Raw genomic sequence first — 12,674 nt, 5'->3', positions numbered from 1 at the left:
TTCATCATTGAAAATATGGGGATTTAAAAGGGGGATTTAGAAGCATCCCTCCCTCACAGAATGTGCCCAGGGGTTGAGTGTGACAAGGTACCTCCCCTGTACTAGGAGTTCAGTTGAAGTTAACTCTCTTCTTCAAACGATTATCTCTTATATAAGCAGCACTGAGGCTAGAGTTCTGGGTAAAATTTATGCACATATCAAGCTCAACGATATCCACTTGAAATGGCTGAGGGAAGAGAAATTTTAAATAAGTATGCATGCTTACAGTGGTGATATGATACATTTAAAAGCAATATTTTTTTTTGCTGAACAGGGTTAAAGTCTGGATGCCCAACGTGACAGCCCTGTATAATCACCTTGGTCCTTTTCTTGTTCACAAGGCCAGACTGTGCACCCAAATTCAGCATGGCGCTTCTTGTTTTGTTTGAAGGTGAAGTCTACATTCAATGCTGGACATCGATTTGCTATTTTTCTGGGTGCTTAGTGCCACTGTCAGGAAGTAGAAATAAAAATCTTAGGATCTTCTCATAATTCTCAAACCTGGACCTGTGATTGGCAAGAAACTTATTGCTAAAAGGAAAGTAAAAGAATTAGGTCCTGAGCAGAGAGAAATGGGGTCATTGTCCTTTGCTTTGATCCGTAAGAGATGGCTGTGAGTGTTAGGAAATTTCAATGCATCCAAAAAAAAAATGATTAAAATATTTTGGGTTTACAAATTAATTTACACATTTTATTTAATCCTGAGCAAAAGATCAAAAGGAAATATCTGAATTAGAATTTTATAAAATATATTTGAGCATATGTCAAATCATATCTTAAAGAATTAGGGAATGCCAGCTCTTTTGGATATAAAAACGATATTATGTGGCAGCAGGATTTAACTCAGCATGTTACTTGCACAAAACTAGACAGGTGGATCAATGAGACAGAAGGGAAAACCTGTATGCGCACTTGCTCATGTGACTTGAAGGTATGGGGCCAGTGTATAAACAGTTTTTGCAAAATTAGCTAATCTTTGAAGAGTGAAAATTTCAATAGCTCCTTTGCATCTACAAACTGGTATAAATCCTTGTTGGATAAAAAACTTATATACACACTCACATATCAAAATAGAATTAACACTTTATGAGATCATGGGAGGAAAAAATACTTACAAGTTTCGAAGTGATAAGTTTTTAAATCCAACAGTTTTATCTTTCATTACATGAAATCTATCTTCATAGTAAAGAGGAACAAAAACAATTTTAAAAAAAGCAGACAGGAAAAATGCTTAAGGTTTTCATTAAAGTGATCACATCTAAATTATTTATAGAATTTATACGTATTCATAATAAAATTATTGCAGATGATAATAGATACATTTGTAAAGAAATTTTTTCCAAGTAAGGGAGAATAGGTAGCGATCATAAATGAAGAAGTAGATTGAATATTTATACCTGCTATAGTCACCAAAGTCAGAAAAATGGAATAATTTAATGAATTAAATTTGTCATGAACTAGTAAATTGTTACGTATCAGGGATAATGAAAAGCAGTAGGAGCCTTTTGGAAAGTAATATAGGAACTATCAAGAGTCATAAAAATATTCAATCCTTTGAAGCTCTAATCAAAAAAATTAATATCAAGGAAGATAGTCAATGGATTAAAATTCAAAAAGCTCCAGATGTTCTTTGGAGCATGGTTTGAAATGTATAAAGGAAAATAGGGGAGGGAGTGGAGACAAAGAAAGAATATTGCTACATTTGGAAGTAGGATTAGCTCCAGGCCTGGAATGTATTTGCATGGGGAGGCATTTCCAGGGGAGGCATTCATTGATAGCACCTACTCTCAGAGATGTTGGCTTTGGTTTCTGGAGACAGCCTTTGGCATTTAAATGCTATAACCTAAGTATTTTCAGCCCTGGCTACATAGTAGTATCAACTAGGAGAGGTGAAACAAAATCCTGATGTCTGCGGTAGATACAAGCCTCAACCAATAAAATAGGAATATCTTGGAGATGAAACCCAGCCCTTAATACCTTCTAAAAACACCCAAGTGATTCTAATGTGCAGACAAGATTGACAGGCTTCTATCAGAAATGCATTTGAAGTATCAATAAGTTTCTTCTAGAATCTCAGGTTTTTAGAATCTGACCTCCCCTCCTTTCCTTCTCCCTGAACAAAAATAGACCCCAAAACAAGACTAACTTAGGTCCCAGTAAAATAGAATAAGAGCAAATATTTACTTTTGTGTTTATTTATTTATATACTTGTATATTTACACTCTTAAATTTAAAACTATAGCTTATTATCAGTTTATAAAATTATATTATAAAATAATAATGTATAATATAAATTTGTAATATCTTATTATAGCGTCAATTTTGGTATTTCGAAAGAACAGGAATGGAACACTCCAACTCACAGCTGAAATAGACACCTATAAATTTTTTGGTGGAATTTTTTATTCTTTGATCTCTTCTGTATGAGTTTATATGAATATTTTACACAATTAAGATTATGCTATCTATAAAGTTTTAGGAATATGTTTTCCTCATCACCATCTGTATTTTTATTTTCCACATTAATAAGAAACTCCAATAAATCATTTGAATTCTTTTTAGATGGTTGCTAGATTTTTTTTGTTCTTAATTTTTTAATTGTGAGGGAATGAATTATAAAATTGTCTGGATTACATATGGTTACATACAAATAGGAATAATAATATTTAATCATACCTGCCCTCACAGAGGCTATCAGGCTCAACCAAGATGATGCATGCAAATTCTTTAGCATAATCTCTGCCATGTTGTAGCAGGTAAACAAATGGTAACTTTCAGTTACCTCTTTTCTTAACAAAATGTTCTTTTTTAAAATTTTCAGGATACATACAAACTAAAACTTTAGACATATAAATGTGATACCCTTTGAAGTGTCAATACATGTACACATTACATAATGTTCAAAACAGGTTAAATGTATCTCTCTTGTAAAACATTTATCATTTATGATGAAAACTTTCAAAATTCTTTCTTCTATCTTTATGAAATATACAGCACATTATTGTTATCTCTAGTCACCCTACTGTGCAATAACACAACAGAATTTCTTGTTCTTTGACTTGCTTATGGGTATTAAGTTATAATAAGATAAGTCTTCCCCCATCCCTCTCTTCCCCTCTCCCCCAACCCTGTAGTAACCACTGTTTTATTCTCCTCTTCTGTTAGATCAACTATTAAAATGAGCTTTCTTCTTTTTTAAGAGTTATGTTTTGTTTCTGCTGTGTAATACCTCTATTTCTAATATTAAAAAGCATTAAAAATCACCTATGGCTTTACATCATCCTGAATGAAGTATGAGGTATATTTTTGTTATACAATTAGATAATTTTACTATGCAGGTATACAAATATATGTATTTGCTCTCCATAGGACAGATTGGACATGTTTTATAGTATGATTTTCTGCTTAATAATACATATTAATATATTTTTTATGTTTAAATTTTTCCAAAATGTTAGTTGTTTTAGTCATCTTTTTTCCACTCTTGTGCTCAAAAGATCCAACAAAAGTAATTTAAGAGGAGAAAAAGTTTATTTGGTGCTCACAGTTTCAGAGGTCTGCGTCCACAGATGGCAGATTATTGCTCTGGGCCAGAGGTGCAGAAGAACATCCTGGTATAAGGGCAAGGCAGAGGAAAACAGCTCAGAACACAGCACCAGGAAGCAGAGAGAGAATGCTCACTCACCAGAGATGAAATAATCACCCCAAAAGCACACTCTCAAAGACCTACATCCTTCAGCAACATGCTACCTACATATAATTACTACCCAGTTAATCCATTCAATTGGATTGATGCAATGATTAGGGTAATGCTGTCATAATCCAATCATTTCACCTTTGTACTCTCCTGCATTGTCTCACACATAAGCTTTTGGGGGACACCTCACATCTTAACCATAGTTTCCTTACTGGCTAGGTCATGTCCTTTTTTGCTCCTAGGTAGTACATGCGAGTGTCTGTTCATTCACACTCTCACCAGCACTGGGTACCATGTCCCTTATTCATGTATTCATTCACTCTTACTTGCCAATTTCATAATCAAATCATATCTGCCGTTCATTTTCAGGATTTTCAGGGACACTGAGAGAGATTTGAAGGGATTGTTGACTAGTGTGTTTTTTCTTTCATGCTCAGAGAATGTGCTTCTCCCAACCGGATCATGTTGCTTCATTGCTCACTTCTGTCTCTGTGTTGTTACGGGGATCTCAGGCTTTGTGCTCATGATGATGATAAGAACCAAAGGCTCTCAGTTGCACCTTCAGAAGATGTGGCGATTGTCTGAAACTCCCAGCGAAGCACCAAGGAAGCCTGGGACAGCCAATTGTCTGATCCTCAGCTGGGTGTGGACCCTTCCACTCAGTGCTGCTGGTGAGCCAGGTTCCCTTGGGAAGAGAAAGCCTGTCTGATGCATTTCCTGTCTGGTAGCTGTGTGGGCACTGACTCAGCTCCTTCAGAGCTCCCCTGGGATCAGGATTCCTCCTGGCTTAGCTGCTCCCACTTGGAGGGGAGGAGCAACTAAGATGGGAGGACTGAGCTGTTTCCTGCTTCAGCTGGACCAGATAAGTCAGATGAGAATGAGACCAAGACTGCAGGATCCAACAAGGGTGAGTCCAAAAGAACATCCTCAGGAGCACTTAAATCGCACAGGGGAAGACATCATTCTGCTGGGCTATTGCTTACTTTCACACACTTTGCAATGTGTAATATGGGTTTTATATACGTCACTATTTCATCTTTGCAATGGGTTGGCGAGAGTGGCATATTGCAGTCAACATTTACGCATAATGAAACTGAGCTTGGAGCTGAGCTCTGTGTTCTGAATATGACTCTGATTCTTTCTGCCTTTAACTGTCCCTTCACACCAAACCCTAGCAGGTTATAGGCTCCATCAGGAATTGACTGGTGTCTTCAATTTAGTGTCAGAGAGCACCTGCCTTCCTAACCTTTCACTCCTTGTGGGTGGGAGCAGGGACTTCTGAGGCCAGAAGTAGCAGATGACAGGATGGTTTAGGGCGTTGCTCTATGTTGCTTCAGTGGCATGTCCAATAGAATCCTTTAGAAATGAGCCTTGCCTGTCTGCTCCCGTGGGGAATGGATGGCAGAGTAGCACATCTGACACTTTCCCCCTGTGAGCTTTATAGTATCTCATGGTATGCTTTAAATAGGGTTTCTTACCAGATCTGCACCAGGGGACAGGGGCCTCAGAACACTCAAAGCACAGCTGCTTAGCCACTTTCACGAGTTTGACTAGAACGGTTTCCCTCTGTCCCATCTTTCCAGGTGGTCTAGCTGAGATGGTGCCCACTCAGCCAAAATTAAAAAAAAAAAAAAAAAACATTCAAAAGGACAAGACTAAGAAGACAGTGTAATGATTTTGATATAATTTTCCTATATACATATATGAACATGCCATGGTGAATCTCTACATCATGTACAAGACTGGGATCCTAGTTAGAATAAGACATACTCTATGTTTGTATAAGTATGTCAAAATGTATTCTACTGTCATGTAGAACTAAGAGGAACAAATAAAAAAAAAAATCAGGATCAAAGCACATTTAGTTGTTTGGTTTAAACTACCTGCCGCTACAACTTATTTTCTTAAACAAACAAACAAACTTCCAAAATCAATCAATCAATCTTTGTCTTTCTTATTTCATTTGCCATACATAAGAAAGTATGTTCTAGGTCTTTTTTTTTTTTTTTTTTTGAGGGGGAGTTTTAAGTATCCTGAGCATCCCTGTGCTATATAAACTATCCTGTTGTGTTGAAGTTTGCTCATCTACTTGCCTGTATCTTCCAATAATCTGGGAACCCCTTAGGGCAGAAACCACTTTGATCATTTGAACTTTAATATCTCACCCAGTGCCTAATGTGTCAATAAATAATGACTGAAGGGAGAATGAATGAATGAAGAAACATTGATTATAGTTCCAGGCCGCTGACAATATAGTTAAGGGTCAACATTTTCTCCTCTGACAAATAAGTAATCTCAGTTAGGCAAAAGTTCTGAGAAGGTGACACCTAGGAGGGACCTTCAAGAAATTCTATGATGTCTTTTTATAGATGGATATCCAGAATGACGAGGAGAAGCACCTAAAGTCATTTGGTGCATTAGAGTAATAGGAGAGATAGGTGAACAGATGGATGATGGGAGTTAATGCCTGTATATATCCTAATCAACACACAGGTATGCCTATAAACACACTCTGTCCTTATATACAAGTGTGTGTGCACTTGAGTGTGTTTAAACAAACAAACAAGCACAGGTTCACATGAATCTTATAGAATACTCACTGAATGCTGCCTGACTTCTCCCCTCCCTCCCTCCCAAGGTGCATTGGCTCACTTCTGAGGATCACTGATTGCAGACTTAGCTCTGAGGATAGCAGGCCAGTCAGAAGCCCTTTTTGATCATTGTAGCTGAAATTGACCAAGCCCAGGCCAAGGTGTGAAGAGAAGGCTTCTGATTAGAGAGACAGTCAGGAGGTGACATCCAGGAGGCATTCTTCTTTGGGTGTAGCTTGTACCTGAGCTGGTCCGAGACGAGGCAGTACTCCGCCTGAAGAGCACTCTTTGAGAGTCCAGAGAAACTTCCTTAGAGAGGAATTGACATAGAGACTCTTGTTGCCAGTTATTAAACTTAGAACTGCAACATATCAAAAAAGCCCTGTGATTTGAGGTGCTGCTGTGTACAGCTCATGACCCCTTTCCCAAGTAGGCAGACCCAGAGGCTGGCGACACAAGCCAGTCCTTCCGCTGATAAATGAAGTCATACATTCCACAGCAAATCCCCAGATGCGTTCAGTCTGTTATCTGTGGATTCTTCCTCTGGTCTCCAGCCTCCCCTTTCACACCATCTGTCTTATCTCTTGTTTGTCTTCCAGTACTACAAAAACGATCTTTTGCTCTCTGCCTGGCCTTTGCAGGCCAACATGCTGCCCCCAGAGGAAACCAGGCCTCATGCTTCTGGGCAGATGTCCTGATGTTTCTGACCTTGACCTCATTCCTCTCAAGCAGGGCTTTCTGGCAGCCTTAGCCAGGCTCTTATCTCTCCTATCAGTGCAAGGGTGTCAGAGTGTCCCAGGGAAACATTAATCAAGGGCCCCATCCTGACATCAGCTCTTTAGAAGCTCTGGGTGCCTTGAGTGCTTCTGAAGGTCTGGGCAGACCACACTGGGCCGCTTTTATCCACTGACTCGTCCTGGGGCAGCCAGCTGATTGATGGCAAAATGGAAAATTAAACATTTATGCATGGAAGACCAGAAAAGCACAGGAAGAGTTTAAGTGCATGCGTTTGCAGGAGAAGCATTATCCTTATCAGCACAGTGATTCCTCTGAACACCATTTTCTCATCACTACAGGTCTCAGGAAAGTCACCTCCTGGGACATCTGTCTTTAGACTGACACATCTTTTGGGGCCTTTGAGCTGCTTTTCCATACAAACCATAGTGAACGACCTGTGATTACTTTCAGCTCCATCCAGGTTTGTCCAAGTAATGACCTCTCTGGTTTATTTCCTGAAGTCTGCTCCCACCCTACCTCCCAGATGCATCCTTTTCCAAGAAATAGTCCAGAACCTACTACTTGACTTCAGAGAAGACTTGGGAGTACCAGGGGGAGGAGGAGGATGTCCACATTGTACTACTCAATGTATTTCATGATCAAAGAAGTAATGTTCTTTCTAGGCCAGGTTAGAACTGGAAGAGATAGCCCTCATCTCAACAGAAGTAAGAACGTTCTAACAGTTGTTGACCAGCAAATTATATGCACTGTCTTGGGAGGTGACAAGATCCCCTGCATCTGAATTTTTTTTTTTTTTTTAATGCTAGAAAACTGTTTTAGTAATGATGGAACAGGCCTTGTTTTGAGAATGGGAGAAGCTGATTTTTAAAAGCTCACCCAAAATCTAAGACTTTAGGAATTTCTTCTGTATTCTTGATCTTTCAAGTTTTGCCCGATAACATTTTAGGATCAATACTAAAAGGATTTGTTAGGCTTGGATCTCCTACAAGTATGGAAGATGAGTCTTTAGGAAAAAAAACAGTATTTTTTTTTTCTTGAATAAAGAACAGGGTTGAAACTGAGAGTTTAAATTAAAATCTATGGGTTTTGATACCTAATTCCTCCAGTTTCCATATTAATTTTGGTTTTTAAAAGTTACCTGCAAACTTAAGTAGCAGCAGTGTTCTAAGTAGAGAAGTAAATGACCCTTAGTTTATAATAACTGGAAGCTGGCTAAGGGTACAAAGAACGCCTCTGTTGGAATTACATTATTTCAGCAATTTGGTGGAGAATGAGAGTGAACTTTGAATTCCTCAGTGGTTTCCCCCCCACCACCTATATTTCTTTTTGTTTCTCTTTCCCTTTGTTTCCTTCCCTTCTTCCTTCCTTCCTCCCTCCCTTCCTTCCATCCTTTGTATTAAACTAGGCCATTGTCATAAATATGTGACACAATGGAGATGCCATGAGGTTCCTAGGTCACTCAGTGTGGCGTCAGAAAGACCACTTAGAGAACAGGCAAGTTACTGGACAATCATTTTGAATTCAGAGATGCAAGAGGCAGTATGTTGGTTGGGCATAGGCATTGAGGTCTGGTCAAGATGATTTTTAAATCTGGTTTGACCTTTATACCTCTGAATCTATCATCTCATTAATAAAAATGGAAGTATATCCAAAACTTTGCTATGAATCAATACCAGTAGATATTAGTGGATCTTAGAATAATACCAATTGACCATTGATCAGGGAAGATAAGTACTGATTCATTATAAATTGTTAGGATAAAAATAATGTGTTCATATTTTAGGCTATTGTAACAAAATACACAAAATATCTTGGAGGCAAAAGCTTATAAAAGAAATTTATTTCTCATAATCCAAGGTCAAGATATCAACAAAGTCTGTGTCTTGTAAAGGCCATTATCTCTTGGTTCATAGAAGGCAACTGCATCTTCTTTTGGTGGGAGGGGAAAACTAGGTCCTTCAGCCCTGATCCCAATCATGATTGGTTCCACCTTCACTGTAGTGTCACTAACACGTCTAAATCCCAAATGCTTCTCCATAGTCACCTCCTAAAGCCTTCACTGGTTTATGCAATCACATTGGGGATAAAGTTTCAAAATATGAATTTTAGGGAGCGAGACACATATTTAGATCACAATACTGTCTTAAAAAGAAAAGCTACAGATGATGTGTTTCAACTAAAGGGACCATTCATTCTGTAAATGTACGATGATGTTGAACAATTTAAAAGGCGCTGATCTCAAGGAAGTGACATTCACAGACGTAGAACATGCTCACATTTTTAAGAAAAGCATATTTGGGAACTCCATGATTCTTAAAGGTAAACCTGGTGATCTGGTGACATAAGTAGACTCAGAATATAAGGGATACAGGATTGAAAGAGTTTTCTTATTGATAGAATGTGAATTGTTATGTATTATGAATGTCATAGAGGTGAGAAGATGCTGAAGAGCTTTACCCTTTTTGGAGAAAGAGCTACCCTTACAAGCTTAGTTTTACCATGGGGCAAAGTCACTTGATAGGTGCAGGGATCCTAGACAAGCAAATGAAATAAATATCAGTCATACACTGTACATGAGACACTTTGCTGGGGAGTTATACACGTTTCCTTGTGTCTTCACAACTCTGAGAAGGAGGTGGTGTTTTTGTGAAGCTTTTTTTCTATTTTCAGGAAGTATCACATTTTAGAGCAAGGAATTTTTCTCAGAATTACTAGCTGTTTTTTGACATGTGCCTTCCTTTTATCTGTCTTGAAATACTTCCATTCAACTCCCTTGTGCTGATGTACTCAAGTTTGTTTATTCTAAACCCAGACCTCAGTGACTCCATAGTCTGTGATCTTATCTTCTTTTATCCTTTGCTTTTCAAGATAAACTTTATTATTCCTCTTATATATGAGTGCGTGCACATACATACAGAGACATTCTAGAACCAATCCCGTTCCATCATAACCGTCAATTTGTGGGCCTTCCCATTCCCTGAGAGCATGAAAGGCAGTTTTAATCATGTTTGTGTACCACGCTCTAAGGCACAGTTTTTCCATCAAGGACATATTCAAATTGACGAATGAATGAATAAATACATGAATTTAAAAATAAATTCTGACTTCTCTCTGGATCTTTTCAGTTATGATAATCTTCAGTATTAGGCACAGACAATATTGGGTAAGGAATAGCAGAATGACAAAATTCACCATGCCACAGCAGAGTGGGATAATGTTCTTGATCATTTTCAGAATCTTCTTTGAAAGAAGCAAATTAATTCATGGGACGTTTTTCTGCCAACTTATATCCATCATGAAAGAATCCATAATAATTTATAACATTTTCATCCCAGTCCTAACCAGTCATCTTAAAATACAATCAAATGTTTCTTGATGATAATCAGTGCAGGTAAAGTGGGAAACCCAGTTTCTGCGACTCTGGCTTTCCTACAGAGTAAAGTTGTATCACCCTTCTCGGAAACTACATTAAGAACATTATCTTGGGGTCCCCTGGAGACACACCCCCACTCACACACATGCATTATGAAGGGTTTATTCCATTCTCTTGTCAGATGGGCTGGTGGTCAGCCATTTCAGTCTTAATGAAAAATCTCTCTTTGGTGTGTGATCTCATATACAAATAGTTACTTATGTTGGGCTCTCCTCTACCTCAACCCATCAAACCACACTCCTTAGGGATTTCTCAATGGGCCTTAATATATTATGAGAAGCAGAAGTTGTCATGTGTCAAAGGAATTTTCCCTCCTTACGCTGTCTTCTGTCATAATATATAGACTCTCCCTTACTACATATCAAGTCACTGATAAATATGATTACATTATCTTGGCATTTGTCTTTCTTGAAGGGATCTGAAACACATGATATATTTGGAAGAGATTTTTTTTTTAATGTCTGAATTTAAAAACAGGGATGTGGATAACAAAAAAGAGCAGGGGTTTGGTTCCTTCTCTTCCTTTATTGAACTTTCTAATCAAAGAGACCACACTGGATTTTCTGTTTTAGAATCACAAATGTATATCATACAGGGCCATTTAAGGCATGTGTTATAAGTTTTGCAGTCTAGCTTGGTTATGTTATTCATTCTTAATTCTATCTCCAGCTCTACCAGTGCTCAGTACAGATGTTCAAAAAATAATAAGTGATATTATCTCAGGTGTCAGTCAGGTCACTTTAAGGCTTGGTGACCTGGCCATGATTTTCAGCCACCCTGTACTTCACATGACTCATATGCTCACCACTATTGGGTGACTATACTTGAAGCCCATTATCCGCTCTTGTACTAGAGCGGAACTCTTTGAACTCATGATCCATTTTGCAGTGGAAAATATGTTTTATGTTCTTTGTCCCCTGCCTCATTTCCAGTCTTTTACCATGACTTTCCCTTCTCCTGGTTTATACACTGTCATGAAGAACTATCCACAGGCAAGACAATACTAGACAATGTATTGAGCTTCTTTGAGCCTCTTTCCCTGTGAGATGCAAAGTTAACAACATCACATGAAGGTTGTTGCCTATGAATTCATGCAAACAAAGTGTGCTTATGAGCATTTTAAACTTCTCTACACTGAAGAGACACTGATTGCCCAGCGGAGAGGCCAAGCAAGGGGCATTATAAAGGAACAATGGAAGTCCAGACCAAGAAGCAGAAGCAGCAATTGATACACCTATTATGCACTGCATGTCAGATATGGGACTGAACTTTTCTACCTGAAGTGACACCTTTAATTTTGGGCAGAACTTTGAGTTGCAAGTATCCTCCTCTGTAAATGAAGACACTAAGTTTCAGAGAGGTGAAAACAAAATGAAACTTTTTTTTTTTTTTTCCTGGCTAGGAGAACCAAGATTTGACCAAGGTTTATATGAAACAAAAGTCCTAGTCTGCATTAGGTTGGTGGCTTACAGAATGCTCTCATTTAGTCTACTTTGCTTTCAAATCATACAGTAAACCCATGAAGACCCATATTTAACGGCTGATATAAATAGGGATAGTGTGATTTAAAGAGATAAAGAACTCCAAAGCAGGTTAAGTGGTCCATTCATGCAATGAAGCACCACACAGCCATTTTTAAAATGATGACAAAAAACCTATTTTGGCATTGAGAAATGTGTTGTGCATGTAGTTGAATGATTCAGGCAGGCTGGAGAGCAGCATGCCTGCAATCCATATTTATGAATGAACATGCATTGCTTCCATAACGGAAAAAAATGGTTATGCTATCTGAATTTTGACAATTAAAATAAACTCCCCTCATGGTGATGCATGCCTGTAATCCCAGTGATCTAGGAGACTGAGGCAGAAGTACTACATGTTCAAAGTCAGTCTCAGCTCCTTAGCAAGACCCTATCCCAAAATAAATAATATTTAAAACGGGGGCGGGGGGCTGGGGTATGTAGCTCAGTGGCAATGTGTCTCTGAGTTCAAATTCCAGTGCCAACAAATATATAATTAAATAAATAAATTCTTTTCACCACACTAGCCAAAACCAAATCAAAACACACCATTGTCTTAGATATCTAATGAGTATCTCCCTTACTATCTGTAAGCTCCACAAGGGCAGTGGTCATGTCTGCCTATCGCCTGGCACAGGGACTGTCACAGACTGCAT

The sequence above is a fragment of the Callospermophilus lateralis genome, chromosome 18, assembly GCF_048772815.1.
Source record: "Callospermophilus lateralis isolate mCalLat2 chromosome 18, mCalLat2.hap1, whole genome shotgun sequence".
NCBI classification, from domain to species: Eukaryota; Metazoa; Chordata; class Mammalia; order Rodentia; family Sciuridae; genus Callospermophilus; species Callospermophilus lateralis.
The sequence above is the reverse complement of the archived record's forward strand: the minus strand, read 5'-3'. Positions refer to the sequence as shown.